At 42.2% G+C, this 27,596-nt stretch overlaps 1 protein-coding gene across 21 annotated transcripts in view; it reads left to right on the top strand.

Moving 5' to 3' along the window:
- Positions 1-27,596, top strand: part of FHIT (fragile histidine triad diadenosine triphosphatase) — a 1,053,300-nt gene that overhangs the window by 120,134 nt on the left and 905,570 nt on the right. For 5 of the 21 annotated variants that reach the window (XM_043552279.1, XM_037904141.2, XM_037904136.2 and 2 more), the window contains one exon: positions 16,458-16,608. The exons of the other annotated variants lie outside the window; for them this stretch is intronic. The gene's annotated coding sequence lies outside the window, so the exon portion shown is untranslated. The remainder of the gene's footprint in view (positions 1-16,457; positions 16,609-27,596) is intronic. 21 annotated transcript variants of the gene reach the window in all.

Here is a 27,596-nt window from a genome sequence, read left to right as displayed (position 1 = left end):
CTGTGTTAGTCTGTATCCACAAAAACAATGAGGAGTCTGGTGGTACCTTAAAGACTAACAGATTTATTTGGGCATAAGCTTTCGTGAGTAAAAAACCCATTTCTTCAGATGCATGGAGTGAAAATTACAGATACAGGCATAAATATATATTAGCACATGAAGAGACGGGAGTAACTTTACAAGTGGAGAACCAATCTTGAAGACCAATTTAGTCAGGGTGAATGTGGTCCACTCCCAATAACTGAGGAGGAGGTGTCAATCCTAAAAGAAAGTAGTTTAGTTACAGACCTGTTCCTAATATCTATCAGGAAAGTATAAACTCATAGTTCATAGTTTAAAGGGATTTTAGAGGATAACTTATGTAAAGTTGTTTAAAGTGAGGGTTGAACAAGGTTTCCATTCTTTAACAATACCAGAACGTCCAGGTCTCCTTCCCCCTCTCCAGGCAGAAAAATATGTGGGTGAAATTTAATAAAGACAAGTACAAAGTACCTACACTTAGAAAACAAAAATCAAATGCACAGTTACAAAATGGGGAATAACTGGCTATGCAATAGTACTGCTCAAAAGGATCTGGCTTGTACAATGGATCACAAATTAAACATGAGTCAACAATGTGATGCATTTCTGAAAAAGACTGCTATCATTCTGGGGTGTGTGAACAGGAGTGTTGTATGTAAGACACAGTAGGTAATTGTCTCACACTGCTTGGCACTGGTGACCCTCAGCTGGAGTTGTTTTCTGTTCCAGGTGACACACTATAAGAAAGATGTGGACAAAATGGAGAGAGTCCAGAGGAGAACAACAATGATAGAAGGTTTAGAAAACCTGACCTATGAGGAAAGGCTGAAAAACCTGGGCATGATTAGCCTTGAGAACAGAAGACTGAAGGGGAGCCTGATAACAATCTTCAAATACATTAAGGCCTTTATAAAAAGGACAGTGATCAATTGTTTTCCATGTCCACTGAAGGTGGGACAAGAAGTAACAGGCTTAAGCGGAGCAAGGGTGATTTAGGTTAGATACTAGGAAAAATGTCCTAACTGTAAGGATAGTTAAGTACTGGAATAGGTTACAAAGAGAGGTTATGAAATCCCTGTCACTGGAGGTTTTTAAGAACAGGTTAGATAAACACCTGACAGGGATGGTCTAGGTAATCTGGGTCCTGCTTTAGCACAAGGGACTGAATCAATTGACCTCTAAACAGTGATGAGCTGCCAAAATCTTAATAACCGGTTCCCTATAAAAAGTTCTGATGTAAGGGATGTGCCCCAGTATGTATTTTTTGTAACAACAGGGTTACCATACGTCCGTATTTTCCCGGGAGGAATTTTTAAAATTTAAAATTTAAAAATTCCTCCCGGACGGTGATTTAAGAACCAAAAGGCCTGATCTGTCCTGGAAAATACGGGTGTGTGTTAACCCTGCCTAAAGTTCTTCTTTAAAAAGATGGGCCTGAACTAGAAATGAGCTCCGTTTCACATGTGTGGGCCCCGATTTTATAGGGACAGTCCCGATTTTGGGGTCTTTTTCTTATATAGGCTCTTATTACCCCCCCCCATTACCTCCTGTCCTGATTTTTCACACTTGCTGTCTGGTCACCCTAGGGTGTGCACATGTGTGGGTCCCAGCTGCTCCCCTCTCATTGAAGCTGGTGTGCAGGGTTACTGCCCTGGGAACTGCAGGGCACCAGTGGACGTGGGGCCAGCTGCAGACAGGGGCGTGGGGCAGGGCTAGCTGGGGGCAGGGGGTGCGGGGCTGGCTGCGGGCAGGGCAGGGGGTGTGGATCTGGCTGGAGACAGGAGGGTGTGGGGTTGGCTGGAGGCAAGGGGGTGTGGGGCTGGCTGGAGGCAGGGCAGGGGCTGACTGAGGTAGGGGCTGGCTGCAGGCAAGGCAGGGGGGTGTGGGGCTGGCTGGAGACAGGGCAAGAGGTGCGTGCGGCAGGGGTTGGCTGGAGACAGGGCATGGGGTGCATGCGGCACAGGGTGGCTGGAGACAGGGCAGGGGGTGCGGGGCTGGTGAGGGCAGGGCAGGGGGGTGTGGCAGGGGTTGGCTGGAGACAGGGCAGGGGTGCGGCAGGGGCTGGCTGCGGGCTGGGGGTGCAGGGCTGGCTGGAGACAGGGCAGGGGGTGGCTGGAGACAGGGTGAGGCAGGGGCTGGCTGCGGGCAGGGCAGGGGATGCGGGGGTGGCTGGCTGCGGGCAGGGGGTGCGCTGGAGACAGGGCAGGGGGTGCGGCAGGGGCTGGTGCAGGCAGGGGGTGCGAGGCTGGCTGGAGACAGGGCAGGGGGTGCGTGCGGCAGGGGTTGGCTGGATACAGGGCAGGGGGTGCGGCAGGGGCTGGTGCGGGCAGGGGTGGCTGGAGGCAGGGGCTGGCTGCAGGCAGGGGGTGTGGGGGTGGCTGGAGGCAGGGGGTGGCTGCAGGCAGGGGGTGCGGGGGTGGCTGGAGGCAGGGGCTGGCTGCGGGCAGGGTGGTGGGTACTCACGGGGAGAGCAGCTCGGAGCAGCAGGATGCAGCCTAGGCCCAGCAGAGCAGCCGGGGACCCACCAGGCAGCAGTGGGAGCCCCAGGGCCAGGGGTCGGGGGAGCAGGAGCAGCAGCAGCACCAGGGCTCATGTCCAGGGCCAGGCGGCAGCCCACGTGGCTCCTGCAGCGCAGCGCCCCCGGCGGCCAGAGGAGGAATTACATCACTTCCCAGCCAGAGCCCATCAAAGCCTCAGCGCCCCCTGCAGGGAACAGGTTAACAACCGGTTCTAAAACTGCTTCAAAATTTAACAACCGGTTCGTGTGAACCTGTGCAAACCGGCTCCATCTCACCACTGCCTCTAAAGATCCCTTCCAGCCCTACATTTCTATGATTCTGTGAAATACTGTTCCGCACCGAAATCAATGGCAGTTTTGCTTTGACGTCAATGGAGCGACACTGTCAGTGGCTCTTTGTGTGAGAGTGGATACAAGAGCCCCACTCCTCTCTTTTGCAAGTTCAAAAGAATCAGTTCTCAGATGCAGAACTTCTCTTCATTTAGAATTTAAGCTATGTCAATATGTTTAAAATGTTTATGTGTATAGCCTCATCTAATTCACAGCTGCAGACACTTTTAGATTTTGCATTAATTATCACTGTATGGCAATCTTCTGGGTAACCTATCACGTTAAATTACAGATTCTTTCAATTTTAAGAAAAATGAATTCTTAAAGATTATATATGGACGTTACTCAATTATAAATGTATTACTGAATTCCAGTTAGTCACCTCTCTGGTGAGGTATTTAAAGTACAATCGTAAGCTGCCATTAATGCTAATGGGAATTGCATGTTTCATCCCCATCATGACGCACTGACTATTTACTACTATGTTCCCCCTTTTTTGTATCAAATAAGGATGGTGATGAGCACCTCTGAAAATCAGGCCATTACATTGGTTTTGGTTCCTGCTTCAGAGATACAACTCTTTCTATAGGCTCTGACCCAAAGCATTTTGAAGTTAGTGGGAGTTTTTCTATTGACTTATTAGACTTTGGATCAGACCCATATAGAACAATATAGCAACAAGGTGAAATCTTTTCTCACATATGGCCCAATTCTTCAAGATGTTGCATGTGTTCTGGAGGTGCTTAGCACCTTGTAGGATTGGGACCCGGAATGCCATATCGCAGAAGAGTGATAGGTTAAAAGGCATATCTTTGGTGGGGTTTTTGGTGGCTGACCTTTTGACAATCATATCAAATCTAAAAGGGACATCTGTGTGCCCAGTGCTAAGTTATCTGCAGTTTAGTTTTCATTACATGGCCGTTATACTCTGTGCCCTACAGTAACTTCCATTTATTGATTTGGGATATGTGCCAGTTTCTAATTGTTTCTTTCAAATTGTTTTTGTTCAGATTGCTGACTCCCTTCTAGTAATTCTTATCCTTCAAATAGTGCCCTCTTTTGCCCTCCTCTGCTAATTTCCTGAGTAGTCAGAGAAGCTGCATGCTTGATCAGTCCTAGTCTATCCTTGTCCAAAGCAGCAAACTTTTCTGTCTATAACTTGAAGCACTTCTAACAGACTTTTTTTACTAGCAAATGCAGTTTTTTCTTCTTTGTACATCTTTGTCTATTTAGATATATAGTAGATGCCACTTTTGTTATGTGCTTTAGAACTTTTCAATATCAGAGCTAGACTGAAGCGTTAACTATCTGTCACTTTACATCTGGATTTTCTCACGTGTTGTTTTTTCTGCTTCCTAACAGCTCCCCACTTTTCTGGAGCTTTTCCCCAGGGGTCGGGAGCAGTTAAGCCTTTTACTTTTGATGATGTTTTTCTCATCTCTCTCTACTTCTCTCTGTTTATTTTTCTCACAAGAAAAATCACCCTTTTCCTTCGTTGTAACTCATAATGTTTTTGATTTTTCTCTCATTTTACTCTTACATTTATCAGCAGTTGCAACCACCCATAGAGCACACAGAAGCTTGAAAAGCTTCCTGTCCATTGCAGCAAGAAAATGCTTACTTCACAAGGCATAAGCCAGTCTATCATATGTTCTTCTTGGACCTGTAAAGATTCTTTGACCAAAAGATGAAACAGATTTAATGTTCAGTGTTAGGGATTCCAAAGTAAGGTTATTTAATAATTTAAGATTCTTCCTGCTTGTGATTTCAGTACACTATTCTAATACACTAGAGTCTTGCGTCAGGAAATTGCCACTTCTCGTGCTAAAAGGAAATAAATACAATTATTTTTAGTTTTTTCATTTTTTCAATGGCCTTCTAAAGCAGACATTGTACATTTTCTTCTAAGAGATTATCTTTTACTAATAAAAAGTGCATATTGTCTCTACAGATTTTGATAACACTGCATCTTGGACTAGATATAAAGTCTGTTTTAGACTGCCCCACTGTTATAAGTCATGAAATTCTTGATTGCCTTCAGCTGGGGAGGATCTTCTGATTTAATAGGTATATTCTTCAGACGCACGTAATTGAAAGACTTTTAATTTATGGTCTTGGCATTCACTTAGCACACACTGTACATGTGTTTATTCCTGTGAGGTCCTAACACTGGTTTTGTTTTGGATGCCTCAGTCATACCTTTTATTTGACTTCATGATTTACTGGATTTCTAGTCAATAATCTATTCCACCTTGTTCACCTAGATTTTTTAACTGTTACCTTGAGTAGTCAGAACAGTTGCATAACTTTAAAACACAGCATTTGGACATACTGATGTTAGAAACTGCTTAATTTGCACTTTTTTCTATATTTACTGGCAGAGGAAGACTCCCAAACTAATTTTCCCTCCAAGTTTAACTCAGTAAATTTTGTTTCGTGGAAAAAAAGGCTGTTTCCAAAAACATTTGAACTCTGCCATCAAACTACTAAACAAAAAGGATTTATTGCATGGTATGGGTTGTCCACTAGGACTCTGATAATTAAAGTTGTTATATTGTTTCCATTATAAACTCTAGGCTTTCAAAGGGGTTTTAACTCCATAGCAGTAAAATATCTTCTTAGATGAAGCCTGGCCTGCATGCTAGAATCCAGGTCTTTTAGATCAAGATTTTGCTGTTTTAAAATTAGGAGCATGTGTGTGATGTGCCACGCTCCCAGCCTGAGTACTGTACTCAGGTTTGAAATAATGGGTTTCCAGGGGCTGGGGAGGAAGGAATATAAACTGCCACGCCAACCTGCAGAGTAGTCCCGAAGCCACAAACACTACTGCAGGCCCTGAGGCAGGAAGGGCCTGCAGGGAAGGGAACAGAAGGAGACTCCGCTGATTGGAAGGCATGAGATGCACTGTCCTAGGGATGGAGGTTCCATGATCACCACTCCCAAGAGAAGGAGGAGGGTGGTGGTGGTCGGGGGCTCTCTCCTCAGGGGGACTGAGTCATCTATCTGCCGCCCCGACCGGGAAAACCGAGAAGTCTGCTGCTTGCCAGGAGCTAGGATTCACTATGTGATGGAGAGATTGCCGAAACTCATCAAGCCCTCGGACCGCTACCCCTTCCTGCTTCTCCACGTGGGCACCAATGATACTGCCAAGAATGACCTTGGGCAGATCACTGCAGACTACATGGCTCTGGGAAGAAAGATAAAGGAGTTTGAGGTGCAAGTGGTGTTCTCGTCCATCCTCCCCGTGGAAGGAAAAGGCCTGGGTAGAGACCGTCGAATCGTGGAAGTCAACGAATGGCTACACAGGTGGTGTTGCAGAGAAGGCTTTGGATTCTTTGCCCATGGGATGGTGTTCCAAGGAGGAGTGCTAGGCAGAGACAGGCTCCACTTAACGAAGAGAGGGAAGAGCATCTTTGCAAGCAGGCTGGCTAACCTAGTGAGGAGGGCTTTAAACTAGGTTCACCGGGGGAAGGAGACCAAAGCCCTGAGGCAAGTGGGGACGTGGGATACCGGGAGGAAGCATGAGCAGGAGAGCGCAAGAGGGGAGGGCTCCTGCCTCACACTGAGAAAGAGGGATGATCAGCGAGTTATCTCAAGTGCCTATACACAAATGCAAGAAGCCTGGGAAACAAGCAGGGAGAACTGGAAGTCCTGGCACAGTCAAGGAATTATGATGTGATTGCAATAACAGAGACTTGGTGGGATAACTCACATGACTGGAGTACAGTCATGGATGGTTATAAACTGTTCAGGAAGGACAGGCAGAGCAGAAAAGGTGGGGGAGTTGCACTGTATGTAAGAGAGCAGTATGACTGCTCAGAGCTCCGGTATGAAACTGCAGAAAAACCTGAGAGTCTCTGGATTAAGTTTAGAAGTGTGAGCAACAAGGGTGATGTTGTAGTGGGAGTCTGCTATAGACCAGCGGACCAGGGGGATGAGGTGGACGAGGCTTTCTTCCAGCAACTAACGGAAGTTACTAGATTGCAGGCCCTGGTTCTCATGGGAGACTTCAATCACCCTGATATCTGCTGGGAGAGCAATACAGTGGTGCACAGACAATCCAGGAAGTTTTTGGAAAGTGTAGGGGACAATTTCCTGGTGCAAGTGCTGGAGGAACCAACTAGGGGCAGAGCTCTTCTTGACCTGCTGCTCACAACCCGGGAAGAATTAGTAGGGGGAGCAAAAGTGAATGGGAACCTGGGAGGCAGTGACCATGAGATGGTCGAGTTCAGAATCCTGACACAAGGGAGAAAGGAGAGCATCAGAATACAGACCCTGGACTTCAGAAAAGCAGACTTTGACTCCCTCAGGGAACTGATCGGCAGGATCCCCTGGGAGAATAACGATGGGGAAAGGAGTCCAGGAGAGCTGGCTGTATTTTAAAGAATCCTTATTGAGGTTACAGGGACAAACCATCCCGATGTGTAGAAAGAAGAGTAAATATGGCAGGCGACCAGCTTGTCTTAACAGTGAAATCCTTGCTGATCTTAAACACAAAAAAGAAGCTTACAAGAAGTGGAAGATTGGACAAATGACCAGGGAGGAGTATAAAAATATTGCTCAGGCATGCAGGAGTGAAATCAGGAAGGCCAAATCACACTTGGAGTTGCAGCTAGCAAGAGATGTTAAGAGTAACAAGAAGGGTTTCTTCAGGTATGTTAGCAACGAGAAGAAAGTCAGGGAAAGTGTGGGCCCCTTACTGAATGAGGGAGGCAACCTAGTGACAGAGGATGTGGAAAAAGCTAATGTACTCAATGCTTTTTTTGTCTCTGTCTTCACGAACAAGGTCAGCTCCCAGACTACTGCACTGGGCAGCACAGCATGGGGAGGAGGTGACCAGCCCTCTGTGGAGAAAGAAGTGGTTCGGGACTATTTAGAAAAGCTGGACGAGCACAAGTCCATGGGGCCGGATACGCTGCATCCGAGAGTGCTAAAGGAGTTGGCGGATGTGATTGCAGAACCATTGGCCATTATCTTTGAAAACTCATGGCGTTCGGGGGAGGTCCTTGACGACTGGAAAAAGGCTAATGTAGTGCCCATATTTAAAAAAGGGAAGGAGGAGGATCCAGGGAACTACAGGCCAGTCAGCCTCACCTCAGTCCCTGGAAAAATCATGGAGCAGGTCCTCAAGGAATCAATTCTGAAGCACTTAGAGGAGAGGAAAGTGATCAGGAACAGTCAGCATGGATTCACCAAGGGCAAGTCATGCTTGACTAATCTAATTGCCTTCTATGATGAGATGACTGGCTCTGTGGATGAGGGGAAAACAGTGGACATGTTATTCCTTGACTTTAGCAAAGCTTTTGACACGGTCTCCCACAGTATTCTTGCCAGCAAGTTAAAGAAGTATGGGCTAGTTTGTTGGGCTCAACGGGTAGTGATCAATGGCTCCATGTCTAGTTGGCAGCTGGTATCAGGTGAAGTGCCCGAAGGGTTGGTCCTGGGGCTGGTTTTGTTCAATGTCTTCATTAATGATCTGGCGGATGGCGTGGATTGCACCCTCAGCAAGTTTACAGATGACGCTAAACTGGGAGGAGAGGTAGATACACTGGAGGGTAGGGATAGATGCAGAGGGCTCTAGGCAAATTAGAGGATTGGGTCAAAAGAAATCTGATGAGGTTCAGCAAGGACAAGTGCAGAGTCCTGCACTTAGGACAGAAGAATCCCATGCACCGCTACAGACTAGGGACCGATTGGCTCGGCAGCAGTTCTGCAGAAAAGGACCTAGGGATTACAGTGGACGAAAAGCTGGATATGAGTCAGTGTCCCCTTGTTGCCAAGAAGGCTCATGGCATTTTGGGCTGTATAAGTAGGGGCATTGCCAGCAGATCGAGGGACGTGATCATTTCCCTCTATTCGACATTGGTGAGGCCTCATCTGGAGTACTGTGTCCAGTTTTGGGCCCCACGCTACAAGAAGGATGTGAAAAAATTGGAAAACGTCCAGTGGAGGGCAACAAAAATGATTAGGGGACTGGAACACATGACTTATGAGGAGAGGCTGAGGGAACTGGGATTGTTTAGCCTGCGGAAGAGAAGAATGAGGGGGGATTTGATAGCTGCTTTCAATTACCTGAAAGGGGTTCCAAAGAGGATGGGTCTCAACTGTTCTCAGTGGTAGCAGATGACAGAATGAGTATGGTCTCAAGTTGACAGTAATGGTCTCAGTAATGACAGTAATGGTCTCAAGTTGCAGTGGGGGAGGTTTAGGTTGGATATTAGGAAAAGCTTTTTCACTAGGAGCATGGTGAAACACTGGAATGCGTTACCTCGGGAGGTGGTGGAATCTCCTTCCTTAGATATTTTTAAGGTCAGGCTTGACAAAGCCCGGGCTGGGATGATTTAGTTGGGGATTGGTCCTGCTTTGAGCAGGGCCTTGGACTAGATGACCTCCTGAGGACCCTTCCAACCCTGATATTCTATGAGGAAGGATGGTCTTATGGTTAAGGCAGTGAATTTGGATACAGGAGACATGAACTCAGTGCCACAGGCTTTCTGTGTGATCTTGAGGAAGTTACTTAATATCTCGGTGTAACACTCTCTTAAATGCCTAAGTGCCATTGAAAGTCAGTGAGACTTAAGGGCTTAAGTCACTTAGGTGCTTGAAAATTTTACCCTCTGTGCTTGAATTCCAATCTGGAAAATAGAGATAATCTCTTGTTTATGTGGACTGTAAATTCTTTGGACCAGGGACGTCTCTTGCTATGTGTATGAGTGGCATCTAGCCCAACTGGGGCCCAGATCTCAGTTTGGGACACTTGGTGTTACAAAAGTACAAATAAATAATAAAATAGCTCTTGCTGGTCCTTCCCTGCTGTGTTGCAGGGAATTGGCCTCTCTGACACACCTGGGGAATGCACAACCTCTGCCCTCCTGAAATACAGAGGAAATGCACCGGATCATTTGTGTTTGAGATTTTCTGTAGATTTTGCAAGTGACAAACCAAAGGCATTTAACTTCTAAAAAGTGGATAGTGAAAATGCAGTAAGAAATGGTCATAAGAATTGTTCCTGTACGTTCCCTGGCAGGCTTCTCAAAAGTATTCTGAATACTTATTTGACTGAAATGTGTTATGGATTTTGATTGATAACAACTCTTATCGCCCAAAAAGTTTGTCTAAATCCAGTTAGTTTCCCCCTGATGCTATAGTCCTTATGTTTTGTTTGGGTAAGACCTGGAGGACATAGCCCTCTGAGTAAAACACAATTTGCTTGGGTGCACAAAGTGTGGGGAGAGCATAAGGAGCTCCATGCCCAGGGGCCAGCCACCATTTGATTCCTAATGCTGCTCCCAGCGGAGGGAGTGGAAGAGTCTCAAAGTGGAGTAGCAGTAACCATGCTTCCCTTGTATGCCTTGGCATGCCAGAAGATATTGTGCTTTTGTCAGGCACAGTGACTTAGAGTTTCAGCTGGAGCAATGTTTGCTGCCCTCAGTGGCCCATGCCTTAGAGGCCCATTTGACTCCTAAGGGTATGTCTACACTGCAGTTAAAACCCCGTGGCTGGCTCATGCCACCTGAGTCAGGATCTCGGGGTTTGGGCTGTTTTATTGTGGTGTAGATGTTTGGGCTCAGGCTGGAGTCCAAGGTCTAGGACCCCGTGAGGTCAGGGGGGTCTCAGAGCTCGGGGTGCAGCCCAAGCCTGAATGTCAGCACTGCAATTAAACAGCCCTAGCCTGAGCCCTGTGAACCTGAGTCAGCTGGCATGGGCCGGCTGCAGGTTTCTAATTGCAGTGTAAATGTACCCTTAGTCATGTGTTTAGGGTCACATAGAAAATCACTGGAGTTGATGGGTGGCCGGAATCTCAGCTCTGCACTCAGACATCTAAATTGCAGCTGCCTGTTTTACACTGTAGGTTTATAGATGTGGCTCCTTAAATCAGGTTTAGATTCCAAGGCTCCTTTTGAAGAGACAGTTCAAAAACTCCTGAAATCAGATAAAGTAATGCTTTCAAATTCCAAAAAAAATACTGCATTTTCCTACTGATAATATGGAACCAAACATAGGAGACTTATAACAATAATCCTAAATTCTGGGTCGTAGAAAGAGAACTCAAAAATGACTCATGCTGTCCTCTCCAACCAGAGTGCTGTGTAGCCCCCAATCATACCTCTCCCATGCTAATCCTATATAAAGATATTCTCTGGCCTCTGTTTCATTGTGCACTAAAATACTTGTGCGCTTCTCATCTTGATAATTGTGGTGTCATTTGAATTTATTTTTTGAAGTTATGTAGCCACTAAAAAAATTAGATGAGAGATTTGGGGTTTTTAATTAAAGCGTGTAAAGGCTTTTCATCCATTAGAATGGCAGTATAAAAATGAATTGGAGGGGGAATGGAGAAGCAGAGGGGAGAGAATGGGTGATGAATGGCTTTTGATATCTCAGTGCTAACAACTGACAATGGCACCAGCAGAGGGATGCTTCTCTCATCTTCATCCTAGGGTGGCTATCTATTAGGATGAGGAATATGGTTCACTGCAAGTATTGCAGTAGGACCATGAGTCTTCTGAAGTCTTTATGGTACTCTTGGATGCTGATGAAAGTTCTTTGATCAGATGAGCATGGAGGAAAAACAGAAAAAGAATTTGAAATGATGAAAATTGATCATGCAGGACTGCATGGTACAATGAAAATAGAAAAGCTTCTATATTTTTTGAGAGAATTACTATGAAGCATTCACGTGGCAACTAATTTAGTTTAAATTTATAAAACTTTACAGATGTCAGGGAAACACTGAATCAGTTAGAGTTGGGGCGTGTGTGTGTGTGTGGTGGGTATTTATTGTGAGAATCAAAAAGGACAAAGTTCCACATGCATAGTATAGTGCACAGATTTTCCCCCTCTGGATTCTATTACATACAACAAACAGTTAAGCTATTCACAATAGGTATGCAGTTTTGCTGCTTGATTTATTGTCCATTTAATTTAATTCACTGAAGGTGACCCTTTTATATTTTACTACAGAGACAATAGGTAAATCTTGGCTGGCTCAAATTATCCATGGCTATGTTGCACTTTTTAGTGGTCAAAAGTTATGTTGTCATGCTCAACTGTGCTTTGATATGACCAGGCTTGAGAAGGCTGACCACAGTTGACGGTGGTGTAATTTCCCAACCATAAACACACACTGTCAGATAGTGACCATAGTTGACCCTGGTTTACAGCCATAATCTGGTTAAGGTACTGTTGGAGAGGCAGCTTTGTCTAATGGTTCCTTAGAACACAGGACAGAGACTCAGGGCGTTAGCCACAGCTCTTAGTAATGGATGGTTCAGAGCCATATTGTTCTAGATGTAACATATGAAGGAACAGTGCCCTAAGAGACAGCTTATCCCTTAGGTCTCTATGCAGGGAAGTTTGCAGATGAACTATCCTTCAGGTTAGTTCCAACAGTGCTCCTGACTAGCTCTGCAGGCTAGTGTAGAGGAGGAGGGTGGGGCCATGGCCTTGCCTCTTCCTTCCCTTTAAGGGCAATTTGTGATCTTGGGAGTCATGGACAGAGCTCTCCCAGGTGATGGGAGTTTGACTGTCCCTTTTCTTTTCATGAGGTACAACGAAGGCATCAGGGAAGACTCCTTGTGTCCCATCCCCATCTCTCATGCTTCAAGGCATAGGCCAATCTCTAATGAACAGAGTTGAAGAAACTTTCTTTCAAGGCAGGTTATCACATTACTGTCTATTGCAGGGTTTCTTGCATCTTTCGTCTGGTACTAGCAACTGTCAGAGACAGGCTATTGAAATAGATGTTGCACGGTTCTGATCCAGTATGGCAATTCCCATGTAAGATAAAAATGTTTAATAGAAGTCATTTTCCCCAGAAGACCACCTTCTTCAAATCATAAACCTAGGAAGTTTAATCACTAAATGCTGATTGCACCCTCTTTCCAAATGACATGGGCTTAATGCTGTAATTTTGGCTTGTGTCCAGATCTAATTTAGGATTAATGCTCAGTCTAATTAGAATTATTTGAATTTTCTAGTAGAAGTTTGACTCTGGTTGCTGGATAGATATAGGTCAAATCTTGTGTCTTTGCATATTAATGCCAATCCTGAAAAGGTGTCTGGTTTTCATAGCAATAAATTTTAATGACTTCTGTTTGTACAACATTAGCAAACATCTGGCGTTATCAAAATTTGTAGGCAAAGTCAGTTTGCTGGGGAAAGTCTGTCCATTTCTACTTAAAATGACCCCAAATAAACATTCCCATGTTTACAACCCTCTTAAGCCCAAATACAGTTTTGTGTGTGTAATCTCAATGTCTTTGCATTATTAAATTGTAATTTCTTAGAAAATAAATCTATAAGATATATTTGTATACACACAATTCATTAGGTCTTAGGATAATAGAAATATTTTTCTTGTACTAACAGACATGTCTGTTAGTAGAAGTAATATAAAAGCTGTGTTGTATTTTCGTAACTTGTGAAGTACCTCTTGTGTTTCTGTATTCTGCATTAGAATATGGCTTGCCAGAGAAACCCCGAGAATGTATGTATTCATACTCATTTCTGCTTGTGTAATCTGTGTAGTAAACTTCATCAAGGCTTGGAAACAAACCCAAGGAAAAATCTAGTAAATCTATTCTGCTCTCTTGTATTTATATCATCCATCTGTAGAATAAATATCCAGTTATTCCCTTATGCTGGAGTTTAAATCTTGTTCACAATCAATGTTCGAGTTCTTAAAAAAGTAGTGCCAAAATTGCCTGGACCTGGCTCCCTCCTCCAGAGGAAAAGATGGCAGCTCAGTAACCTATACCGAATCTGAGGGGACCCTCAGCTGTCTTCTGGAAGGAGAGATGGAAACCCAGGCTACCGAGCTGTCATCTCTCCTTCTGGCAGGCCTGGAAGTGGAAGAGGTTGAGGTGGCAGCATGAGGGGATGGCATTCTTGTCTCCTCCACTTCTGCTTCCAGGCCTGCTCTGGAAGAAGAAAGGGTGGGTCAACAACCTTGCCCAGGTTACTGAGCCGCCTTCTCTTCTTCCAAAGCAGGGAGCCGGGTCAGAAGTATGTGTTCCAGCACAACTGGAGCTGTTCATGTTCCTTGTTTTGCTGCAGTTTTGTGGTGATAGTTTTTAATTATTCTGCGCCCTTTCCATGTGAGTTCTGTCACTGCTGATAATCTTAGCGTAAAACAGTTTAAAAAGTTCTTACTATTTAACAGCAATTAAGATAGCAACAAATACATGAGTAGTATTGTCTGATTTACTGTTCCCTAGCAGGCCACCCACAAAATATTCTGGGCCATAATGTACAATTAGCTGGTGCTAAAGAATTAATCTGATTTTACAAGTATTCCCCCCATCTCATGGGTATTTATAAGGGAAGGAAGATTATAGCGCAAAGTTCAGGTGAAGAGTCTAACATTTCTGAAAAGCATAGAGAGGTTGCAAATAGAGTCTAATCCTCCCCTCCACATCCGTGATAGCATCGATGTAAGCTAGACGCAAAATGCAAAGTCTGATGTTGTGACCCTAAGTGAAAGCTGCTCCACAGATGAACTGTTGTTGGAGCAATGATTACAGCCATTTTCCATAGCAGCATCCCCGTTGTAGTGCTACAGAAATTCCCCCAGTGAGATGATTACCCAGTCACTGCTAAGTTATGTGCAGTTCTCTCTTCATCAAACGAACAACCCCGAATGGGAGTTAAGGACAGAGAGCAGGTATTGGCAGTTTTACTCTTTAAGAAACACAGTTTTGCTAGCGCCTTCAGTCTCAGTTCTCTCTCCTGCTAAGTCTCTTACTTTCGTTGTGGTGAAAGCACAAGATGAAGCAACTGTAGAGATTTGGATTGGGAAAAGCAATTGCATCAATTGCCAGGACTAGGTATATGTTACTGGTTGGGAGTGTTATGGATCCTGATAGTGAGGAATCCAACACAACAGATTTGTGGTATGGAAAAGAGATCCACATTAAAAGTACTGACTTATTTATTTTTGTGAATTATGATTTTTTGCCCCGGATGCCAGGTTTATGCCGTGCAGTACTCCTGATGTAAGAAGGTAACGTTCAAGTAGATAGTGGGTCAGAAATTTTCAAAGGAAAGTTTTTGTGTTTTGGATTTTTTAAACTGTGACATTGAAACTCTGCATTCATTCTTTAAGAAACAAGAAATCCTATTGACTCAGATTTTGTGACTAACCTAACCAATGGTGCTATACAAAAGCCTTTAATGTACTACCTCAACAATTATGCTTGATCATAATCAGTGAAGTGTGCCACCTTTTACATTCAGTAATGTGATCAGTTAAATCATTTAATAGGTTCTTTTCTGTAGACAGTGATACATAAGTCCTGTGTGGTTAGTTGTAATAAATCAATATAATTTGCCTGGCTCTTCAACTATCTAACAAGAAATAGCACCAACCTTGAGTATTGTAACCCAGGAAATAAATTAAGTTTTCAGAGTTTCCACAGAGGCAGCTGCTATACCGTACAATCAGAGTTCCATAGCAATTTCAAAACCACCACCCTCTAACTGGAAGGACGGTTTCATGCTTTGCACCTTGATGGGGGAAATAACAATGGGAGTGCTGTCAAGCTTTGGTTGCTCTACAATTGTGTCTTTAAAAATGACAGCATACAGTATGGATAACCCATCGAGAAAAACATGTATGCATTTGGAATGTTTAATAAGCACTGCTAGAATAGAGAGGACTTTTTGTAGCAGTTGTGTTGACATTGAGTCACATACAAGAAAAAAATATTCTTTGGGAACAAATATTTTGTGTATAGTTTTAAAATTTTGTTCTAAGTTCTTATATCACACCCTCACAATGATACCTGAGCATCTTTGAAAGCATAAAAATAAACAAAGAGATTTTTTATAAATGATAGTGTAACCAAGCCAGCTGTCTCCCATGAACCTCCTCATAACCTATGGTCATGCTACAGGCAACCTGCCTCAGTTTCCCCTCTTAGACTGTTCACATAAACTTCAGGCTTTTTCTTGGTCAAAAAATACCCCTCCTTGGGGACTGGGTTTATTAATATAAAATAAACTGTAAATAAAACTCAGCCCCTGCAACAAAGTCTATTCAGAAGTCCACACAATCCAAGGTTTCTCTTTCTTCTCCCAGGCCTTCCTGCCTGGAGAGCTTTCCTTGGTCTCTGCAGATTACACCACAGCTTCCTGAGTTTTCCCCCTTTCACTGCAACTTCCTGCTTGTTTTATAATGGAACCGACTGGATTCCATGTAGGTGGGATTCATCCTGTAATCAAAGTGGGCGAGGCCAGGGGTGCTGGAACAATTTTTATAGTGGGGGTGCTAAGAGCCATTGAACCAAACTGTAAACCCTGGATATAATGGAAACCTCTTTAAGTCAGGGGGTGCTGCAGCACCCCGCACCCGTAGTTCCAGCACCTATGGGCTTAGCCGCAGGCTCTTCAGCCCATGGGGTAAGCTTCTGTTACACAGAGTTTTCTCTCCATTCTTTCTCTAGAAAAGTTATATTTTCTGTTTTTTATTTGGTTTTTAAATAGAAAAATGTGCTAATATTTATGTGATACTGTGCATGAAACTGAGGTTGAAGAAGTGATTGTTGCAGTTGGAACAAAATGTGGTGTGGTTTGCAATCTGTATTAGGTCCTGCAGGGATGAACGCCGCAGTCTTGGTGTGGCTCTTGAGGAAGCTTGCCATCTCTTAAGAGCTGTCTCTAGTCCTATTGAGTTCAATGAGAGTTTTGCCATTCACTTCAACAAGGCCAGGATTTCACTGACATGCTTCACCCTTAAGGTAAGCAGTTCCATTATTCTGAAGGAGAAGAGATGTTGAAGGCAATCTGTGTCTCAACAGGTGAGGCGGTCCCTAAGGTAACAAGAGGTGTTAAGCTTGACTTGGTTAAAACTTGGATTTCTGCTCCATGGGAAATTCTGAAATGTTGAAACTTGTTTTTGTTCTGAATTGGAATAAAACCAAAAAAAGTCAAACTCTCCCATGAAATTAAATTTAAAAAATGTTTTGAGTCAATTGAAATATTTCCATTTCAATAAAATTGAAACACTTTGTTTTGACTTTGGCTTTTAAAAAATTGTTTTTATAATGTACGATAAATTACAAATGACTATCCATTTCAAAACAAAAACTCGAAACATTCGAACATCGAAACAGAATGTTTCAACTTTATCAAAATGCTTTTTTCATTTTTTTCCCAAAACTTAATTTCGTCTAAACCAGCATGTTCCTGTGGAATGTTTTGATTTTGACAAAACAATATTTTCTGATGGAAAAATGTTCTGATGGAAAATTTTTGATCAGATCTATTCAGTCCTGCAAGATCATGAGCACTCTAACTACCTATGCAGCAAAGTACTTAAGCAGGTGCTTAACTTCAAGCACATCAGTTGTTCCATTGCTTTGCTGCATTGGGGACTGAGTGCTCAGCAGCTTACAGGATTGAACCCCAGGACTCCACACATTTACAGCCTGAAAAATAATAAGACAAAAAGACTTCGTGCTATGTGGCTGTGGGATGATGAAGGATTTACTGTTCATGTGTTAAGCTTCATTGGAATGCTGTTGGCTAGGAAGTCATTTTTCTATTGGCTAGCCAGTCATTTTTCCATTTATGTTCAACTTTTTAAAGTTGCTTTGTCCTTTCTTTAAATATACACACTCTTCAAAAAGCACTTTTAAATTAAGACTAAAATTTGTCATTCATTTCTCTAACATTTCATGAATGTGCTGAATTGAATGTCCTGGAGAAGGAAGTCCTTTATCAATTTGCATCTTTTTTTAAATACTAAAAATATCTTTGCTCTTCATAATCATCATGTCATTCTCTTCTTCCTCTTAAATATACTGAACCTCATTCCCTTCCCTTTCACAAACAATATCACAATATATACAAGCTGAAGCTTGCTTTTAGAATATTTACAATTCTGATGCAAGTTTCAAGTGTGTACAGCCATTACCCATAATGTTCTTCAGCCTATTATTCTCAGAAATATTTATTTCCTAAATGTGTATAATTTATTCAGTTTTTTTCACATCTATTGATGGAGAAGTTCTGTCAGTTTTACATTTATTATTTTTGCTGTCCAAGATGGAAATTATGTGACTGTATGAATGCTCTTTAATATAGACATTCCATATCCGCTAGTGAATATCATATAGACGCACTGATTTAAAAGGAACATGAAAATACAGCTTTTCTTGAGTACTTAGGAGTAGGAATAAAATAGGTTCATAGGAACAGGCTGGAGAATATTACCTGACATCCTTTTTTGCATTAAATTAGCAGAGTATGCTGGAACCACATGTGTTATTCATAGATTCCAAGGCCAGAAGGGATAATTGTGATCATCTAGTCTGACCTCCTGAATAACACAGGCCATAGAATTTCCCCAAAATAATTCCTAGAGCATATCTTTTAGAAAAAAATCCAATCTTTATTTAAAAATTGTCAGCGAAGGAGAATCTACCACGACCCTTGGTAAATTGTTTCAATGGCTAATTGCCCTCATTGTCAAAAATTTACACTTTATTTCCAATCTGAATTTCTCTAGCTTCAACTTGCAGCCCATTGGATCATGTTACGCCTTTCTCTACTAGACTGAAGAACCCATTATTAAATACTTGTTTCCCATGTAGATACTTATAAACTGTAATCAAGAAATCTCTTAACCTTCTCTTTCTTAAGCTAAATAGATGGAGCTCTTTGAATCTATCACTATAAGGCATACTTTCCAATCCTTTAATTATTCTCCACTGCATGCATCCGATGAAGTGAGCGGTAGCTCACGAAAGCTTGTGCTCAAATAAATTTGTTAGTCTCTAAGGTGCCACAAGTACTCTTTTCTTTTTGCGGATACAGACTAACACGGCTGCTATTTTGAAACCTTAATTATTCTCATGGCTATTCTATGACCCCCCCCTGCAATTTGTCAATATCCTTCTTGAATAACGGGTACCAGAACTGGACATGATATTCCAGCAGTGGTTGCAACAGTGCCAAATACAGAGGTAAAATAACCTCTTTTTGCCTACTCGAGATTCCCCTGTTTATGCATCCCAGGATTGCATTAGCTCTTTTGGCCACAGCTGGACATTGGGAGTTCATATGCGGTCCATTATCTTCTACGATTCCTGAATCTTTTTCAGAGTCACTACTTCCCAAGATAGAGTCCCCCATATGACCTACATTCTTTGTTCCTAGATGTATATATTTAGCAATATTAGAATGCATATTATTTGCTTGTTCCCAGTTTTCCAAGTGATCCAAATTGCTCTGAATCAGTGACCTATTTTCTTCATTTTTTACCACTCCCCAATTTTTGTGTCATCTGCAAACTTTATTAGTGATGATTTCATGTTTTCTTCTGTGTCACTGATAAAAATGTTAAATTTTGTAGGGCCAAGAATTGATCTCTCTGGGACCCCACTGAAAACACACCCACTTGATGAAGATTCCCTGTTTACAATTACATTTTGAGATCCATCAGTTAGCCAGCTTTTAATGCATTTAGTGTGTGACATGTTAATTTTATATTGTTCTAGTTTTTTAATCAAAATGTTGATTAACATCAAACACCTTGCAGAAGACTAAGTCTATTACATCAATGCTATTATCCTTATTAACCAAACTGAATGGTCCAGTAAACTCCCCACTCAGCTCTTCTAAAACTCTTAGATGCAAGTTATCCGGGCATGCTGATTTTAAAATATCTGACTTTAGTAGCTTCTGTTTAACATCCTCCAGGATACAAGTGGAATGGAAAGAGTGCTGTCATCACCATATGATGAAACTATATCATCTGTTTTCTGCAATACAGAACAGAAATATTTATTGAACGCTTTTGTCTTTTCTGCATTATTATGCATGATTCTACTATTTCCATCTACTAATGGGCCAGTACCATTATCAGGATTCTTTTTGTCCCTACTATTTTTAAAAACTTTCTTCTGATTGTCCTTAATTTTGCTGGCCAGAGAGTTCTCCTTGTGTCCTTTTGCTTCCCTTATCAATTTTCTACAATTTCTAGCTTCTGATTTATATTCATTACTATCAACATCCCTTTTTTGCCATTTGTGTGTGTGTGTATATATATATATAAAATAAACTTTTTATAGTTGCCTTCACTTCCCCTCCAAATCAGGATGTTTTTTGTCAATCAGCACAGCCTTCTTCCTCAGTTGTGGGATTCTGGCTTTTTGGGGATATAGTAAGGTATTCGTAAATGATTTCCAATTATCATTCACATTTTTTTGATTAAATTCTTCCTCTCAGCTTATTTGGCTCATAATTATTTCAACCTTTATGAAACTGGCCCTATTAAAGCACAAGTATATATATATATATGTGTATATAGTTTATTTTGCTTGCACATTATACATATGATCAAGTCACGATTACTTATACCTAAGCTATCATTAATTTTATGTTCTTTGATTGTTTCCTTTTTATCTGTGAGGACAGGGTCTAATAAAGAATTCCCCCATGTTGGCTGAAACACTTTTTGAGTTAGAAAATTGTCATTTATAATGTTTAGAAATTCCAAGGATGTTTTAGTACTGGCAGCATGAGACATCTACTCCTGGGGGAATTCTGTGCCACTGTGCAAGTGCAGAATTAATGTCCCCTGCACATTCTTCCCCACCCCCAGAATAATTGATTCTGACGGGGAGGTGAAGGGACGCTTCAATTATACCTTTCACCCACTGGGGGATGATATGCTGCCAGAAGAGAAGGGACATGGGGAAAGGGGCAGCTATGCCTGACTGAATTGGGGAGTGGGGGTGCATGGACACATGGAGACAGGGGCAGCTATGCCTGGCTGAGTGAGGGCACAGGGGAGTGGGTGTGCAGGGCCACATGAGGACGTGCAGATAAGCCTGACTGAAAGGGGATTGGGTGTACAGGGACGGGGTAGATGTATCTGACTGAATGGGAGAAGCTAGGGGTCAGCCAGGATCTGCATGGGGGAAGGCTCCCCAACAACCCTCCCCCCCAAATCTGTTTCATACATCTCTCACCCACACCCAACAGTCCTCCAGGTTTACTCCCTGGCTTCTTCCCAGCAATTACTTCTCTCTCCCTCAGCTTCTCCATTACCCTGACTGCCCCAAGTCTGTGCACTGCTTCTGAGGAGTACAGGAAATAGTTTCTGAATTGTAGATTCAATGAATTATTATGCCTAGTAAGGAATCTATCTGTCAAAAAACATTTCCTGAATCTTTTTTGTTGTCTGTATTGTTACAGCCATACTTGCTGGCAGGTATTTTAAAATAAATTACCAAAATAATTGAAACTGGTATAATTATATTGAGTTATTTTGACTAATAAAATATGCAGAATTTTAAAATATTGTGCACAGAGAAGACATCCAGAATATGTAACTAAAATTGAAGTCTCCCACAATCATGCACATTTTTCCCCCTATGCCTTATAGATAGGAACGTGGTCATCCTGTTCCCCCAGTGTGATTTTGTAGTCTGTTGCAGACACCTGCTAGTAGCCTATCTTGTGCTTTATCTGTTAGGACATTGATCCATAAACATTCAAGATCATTTTGTTCCAAGTTATCAGTGGCTTGGAAACAGGTAATGCCATTTTGACATATAGTGCCACGCCCCCTTTTGCTCACTTGATCCTTCCTAAATAGGTTATCACCATTGATTTTAACATTCTAATCATGTAAATCATCCTATCAGGTTTTAATAATACCAGTTAGATCGAATTTATGCTCATAAATGAGCAATTCCGATTCCCCTCTTTACCCAGGCTCCTAGTATTGGTGCATAGATAATTAAAGAATTTCTTCTCTGTGGGTCCTTTGGTTCCTTGATTAATTTGTTCTCAGCATATGGATTTTGTGCTAAGTGAATGCTCATATATTTCTTCTTTTTACCTAACTCTTTTGTTATTAGTTTAACCTCTTCCTGACTACTCTAGCTAGCCTATCCCTGAGAGATTGATCCCCTTTCTACTGAGGTGGAAGCCATCCAAACTATACGGCCCCCTCTCACCATAGAAGGTGGACCAATGTTCCACAAAACTCTTCCTTCACTTGTGTGGGAGGAAGGAGCTCAGAAAAGATTGCTTGGATTCTTCTTTAGCACACTTCTGAGTTCTCTGAAGTCATCTACTATCTGTGAGATATCCTGTGACACAGTGTCATTAGTGCTGATATGAACCATCATCAGTGGATCCTTCAGAACATAAGAATGGCCATACTGGGTCAGACCAAAGGTCCATCCAGCCCAGTATCCTGTCTACTGACAGTGGCCAATGCCAGGTGCCCCAGAGGGAGTGAACCTAACAGATAATGATCAATTGATCTCTCTCCTGCCATCCATCTCCACCCTCTGACAAACAGAGGCTAGGGACACCATTCCTTACCCATTCTGGCTAATAGCCATTAATGGACTTAACCTCCATGAATTTATCCAGTTCTCTTTTAAACCCTGTTCTAGTCCTAGCCTTCACAACCTCCTCAGGCAAGGAGTTCCACAGGTTGACTGTGTGCTGAGTGAAGAAGAACTTCCTTTTATTTGTTTTAAACCTGCTGCCCACTAATTTCATTTGGTGGCCCCAAGTTCTTATATTATGGGAACAAGTAAATAACTTTTCCTTATTCACTTTCTCCACACCACTCATGATTTTATACACCTCTATCGTATCCCCCCTTAGTCTCCTCTTTTTCAAGCTGAAAAGTCCTAGCCTCTTTAATCTCTCCTTAAATGGGACCCTTTCAAAACCCCTAATCATTTTGGTTGCCCTTTTCTGAACCTTTTCCAATGCCAGTATTTCTCCTTTTTTTTTTTTTTGAGATGAGGGGACCACATCTGTACATAGTATTCAAGATGTGGGTGTACCATGGATTTATATAAGGGCAATAAGATATTATCTGTCTTATTCTCTATCCCTTTTTAAAAATGATTCCTAACATCCCGTTTGCTTTTTTGACTGCTGCTGCACACTGCGTGGACGTCTTTAAAGAACTATCCATGATGGCTCCAAGATCATTCTCCTGATTAGTTGTAGCTACACTAGCCCCCATCATATTGTATGCATAGTTGGGGTTATTTTTTCCAGTGTGCATTACTTTACATTTATCCACATTAAATTTCATTTTCCATTTTGTTGCCCAATCACTTAATTTTGTGAGATCTTTTTGTTCTTCACAGTCTGCTTTGGTTTTAACTATCTTGAGCAGTTTAGTATCATTTGCAAACTTTGCCACCTCACTGTGTACCCCTTTCTCCCGATCATTTATGAATAAGTTTAATAGGATTGGTCCTAGGACTGACCCTTGGGGAACACCACTAGTTACCCCTCTCCATTCTGAAAATTTACCATTTATTCCTATCCTTTCCTGTCAACTTCAGAAGTCTAGCCAATCTTAGAATGACTTCTTGTGTTTTGGCTCTGTGAAGGCAGCACACACTCTTATTGTCCTCCTGTCCTTTGCAGAATGTTCTTTCGGGTTTTCTGAGTATTGAAACTCCAACAAAGATCATCTGTCTTCTGTGGACAGTTGGAGAACTGTTTGTGGATGAGTTTGATTTCTTTACAGATTGGGCCTAGCTTCCATCCTTATGAGGACTTGGTATTGATTTGAAATTTCTAACTGGTCCTCTTCTCTCTGGTGGCTACAGTCTGCCCATCCTCATCCATCTTCAGCTGCTGTGACTTCTTGCCTTTGTTGGTTACGATCTGCTAGGTCTCCTCTCTGACTTCCTCTCTCTCCAATTCCTTGGTGGTCAGCTCCATTCTTTCTTGAACCTGGGGTACTGGTGTTTCCCAAACCTGGCTGTCTAGGAATTCTGCAGCTTCTCTGATTCTCAGTTTTATCATACTTTGCCCCCTCCAATTCAAGAATTTTTTCCTCAAGCAGAGCCACTAACTTTCATTTCATGCATAGGAAGAAAGAGAACATGGCACATAGGCTGCAGGTCACCAGCACTGTTCTGTTGCTGGCCATCTTGATAACACATGTAATTGCTCCTTCCAAATTCACCTGTTCGCTGCCTTTGTTTATGGTTCTCAAGTTCACTTAGCAAATGACTTTTTATACCAAGTCTTCCCTGCATAGCTCAGCTGAGCTCCAGACCTCACCACCAGGGAGCAATTAATCACTTAGAGACTTCAGACAGCTGGGTTGATCAAAACTCCAAGGGCTACAGCCTAGTGGCCTCCCAGCTTACTCAGGGCTCACAGCTCAAGCTACACAACTCATACACAGAGAACAAACAAACAAACCAGTCAACCAAACAAACCCAACCACAGACCATCCAGATGCACCACTCACCAAGTCCTGCTACCTGCAAGCAGAGAGTAGCAGCTTCTCCCTCTGAAATGCCTGTTTGCCACCTCTGTTTGCGGTATCCAATACATATTGTTCGTATGAGAATGTCTCAGAAGCTCTCTATTTATTTTGAACTGGACAAATTGGCTGTGGTGCCAGTTGAGGATAATAAACAAGGAACCCTTTACAATATCCCATGTACAGCACCAGTATATTGTTGTCTTAGGTGGAAGGAACTGAAGGATCTCAAGACTGTGGCTTCTTCATACCTTTCTGTTCAAATCTTTGGTGCTACCACGGTGCTTGTGCACCCAAGGGGTTGACAGTGTTTGAAGGAGAGAGCCCTGCTGAGTTTAAAAAAATAAAAAGTGAAAACTCTGAAAGCCTCCTGTCCGTATTGTTGTTCAGTTTCCATTCCTAATGCTCCCATGTGAAGCTGTCTCCTTTTTCACAACTTCAAAACCATCATCCAGTTGATCCTTGTAAGGTTTGTGAACTCTCCGGTAGGGTCGAATTATTTATATTTATCTGAAAATAGACCTGCTCAGAGAGGGTGGGTAGCAGAAATGAGAATGGAAATTGATTCAAAAGCTGTTTGTGAGTGTTATCTTTCGTTTAATTGAAAGGGAAGTGTGTTTGACAGGCTCAATTATCCCCCTGCCTCAATAGCCTCTCCAATCCTTTCTGATAATTCTCATCAGCTAGATTAACATCTACCTGTTGATCACCTGCTGTGAAGTTCCTTTTTAGGGTCTGATTAGCCCAGAAGCTGTTTTTCACCAGTGTAAAGATTTAAGCTTTCTAAGGCAATCTGTTTTTCAGCCCCTGTCTCCCTCCAGCAGCAGAGGGGGCCAGAATGGATTTTCCTCACATGGAACTTGAGGGACTCACCTTTAAAAAACATCCTTCTGTTATGGAAACCTGAGGCCAGATCTATATTCCAAAGCTTTATTGGCATAGTTGGCATTTGTTGTTTATCAGTCAGAGGTGAGAAAAAAACACACCCCTTAATGGACATAGCGTTTCTAGCAAATCCCCCAGTGTATGCAGCTATGCAGTCAGCAGAGTGCTTTTGTCAGCTTATCTTTAAAATGGGATTTGGGAAGGTTGTGTTACTATGTTAACAAAATACCTCCTTCAGTTGGCATAAGCTGAGTCTACGCTCGGGGGCTTTGCTGGTATAGCTATACTGTTAAAGCATTTGTAGTGCAAACAAAGTCTGACAGCGTCCTGAACTTAGCCTTCATATTGTTGCTTCTTAGACAGAGAGGCTAGCCAATATATGAGACCGTATTGGGTTGTTTCCTTTTAGGAGGAAAAATTGATGATGTGAGTCAGGCATTTATTTGCTGCAATCCTGTTTATTTACAAAGAATGTACACAATGATCTGGTTCCCTGAACACAGTAGGAACAAACAATAGCAGGCAGCTTTCTTGCTCCCAATTTCCAAGCCTGCCTTCCCAGGCAGTCCTGTGCCCCACAGAGCTCTGTTTGTGCTTCCTCTCAGGGCCATGCTCATGACTGCTTCACTGGCTTTCTCGTTGCTCTCAGGTTGGTTTTTGCCTTTAAAACCCAGACAGACAAACATAGCTGCAACCAATCAGCACATGCAGTCAGTCCCTAGGAGAAGCCCTCTTATTCTCCCTCAGTTAATTCTTGCTCAGGCCTTCCCTTGTAGCCCAATGCCTTCAGTGGTGGCTTCTATTGTTTTAGCTCTTTTATTCCACAGAGGAGCTTAATTGGTTCTTCTGTTTAGCCTGAATAAAGGATGGCTATCATGCCCATCAACTTTAATGAGGTTTGTTATTGCCTTCAGATCAAAGACATGCTTGCTGGCAGCCATTAACACCTTTCAGCATAACAACATATAAAATAAATTGGGTCCTCTCCAGCTACCATCCTGCTACAGTGGATTTTTTATTTCCTTAAGAAATACCTATGTAAAATGCTGTATCTTGCCCTGCTGTCTGAAATATTAACTGACATGCACTGCTTTTTTTATTTTTTCATTGGACTTCGCTAATGGCTTGATAATACTAGTCACTCATTTATCACTTGACTGGAGCTATTCTAATACCTCCAGAAACATCTTTGGTTGAATTATTGGTAGTGGACAGGAGATCCTTTTCTGCCTATGAAATCTAATGGCTTTTGAGGTCTTAGGGTGTTGAGATGTGTACACATCCCTTGTAACGCATAGTTTTAGAGCTGAGAGTTTTTCATGTGTTGCTTTAAAGCACAACAGGGCCATGCGTGCTTTGCCAGTGCTCATGTAGCCTGAGGAAGAGGGACCAGTGAGGCACGCAGAGAAGATATGAGCTATCTAAGAGCCATATTCCTCAGACAAAATGCATAAATTGCTAATCTGCAGTCAATGCCAAAATGATTGTTTTCCTAAAAATGTAATTGAAATGCTCCCTAAAGCTGGAGAGGCAGCTGGGCTACCAATTCTGAAATGTATTTAGCTTTTAGTTACTGAACTGTAATTGAATAGAAAAATATTAAGTAGAATCCAACAAATTATGGGAGATTCTCTAAGTGAAGGCTCATTTAGTAATTTTCTGCGCTATGCAGACCAGTGACAAGGCAGCTGTTGTCTGGGGGGAAGTTATCAAATTCTTAAGACCAACTAGACAGTTGGGCATTTTTTTTTAAAGGGAGTAGTACCTTTGACAATGATAAGAGAGAGGAAAGAAAGATTTTTTTTAAAAAGGAAAACTATATTATAGTTTTCATAATTCATCTGCAGTGCAGTATTTCTGTAGTTTGGTTTGTCAGATTTAGATTTTATTGTGGATGCAATTTATATTAAGGCCATTTCATTCAGCAAGTTCTTCAGATTTTTTATCAAGTACTTATACTGACATCCCTTGTCTATTGTTATTGCTAAATTAAATTTCACTTTGACAGCTGACCACCAAGTCAGACTGCCAGGGACCATTTTGTTCTTTGAGACAGTGTGACATGGGGAAAGTGTTTTATCTGTGAACATAATCTTTTGTAGATTTTTCTTACAAATATCCCTTAACAGGCTTCAAGATTCCTGAGAAGAATGCATTTTTTTATTCTTTCTTGACATTTTTTGCAGTGTGAAAGTTGTGAAGTGTTGAAAGCACAGATCTTACTTGATTAATGTAGCCTTTGAGATTCTCAACTTCTTGGCAGCATGTCCCTAGAGATATTTCATTTTTTTCCGAAGATATAAAGGAGTAAACAGGTATATACTTGCCAGAAAAAAATGCCTGAAAATAGAAAGGAGAACACATTTTATTCCTAAATTTAAAAAAGAACTCACAACAAACACACACACATACATCATTGGAGCTTTTCCTTGTGAATAGATGAGTAATTTTAAAATAAATGTATATCTGTGGTAGAGGGCACCTCTTATCTGAGCAGAGCATTGTCATGAACAGCTTATGAAAGGTGTGAAGAAAAATTGAGTTGTTCTGACGCTGGAATTCTAAACAAGA

Source organism: Chelonia mydas, chromosome 7 (assembly GCF_015237465.2).
Source record: "Chelonia mydas isolate rCheMyd1 chromosome 7, rCheMyd1.pri.v2, whole genome shotgun sequence".
NCBI lineage: Eukaryota > Metazoa > Chordata > Testudines > Cheloniidae > Chelonia > Chelonia mydas.
This window is presented reverse-complemented; position numbering and strand designations above follow the sequence as displayed.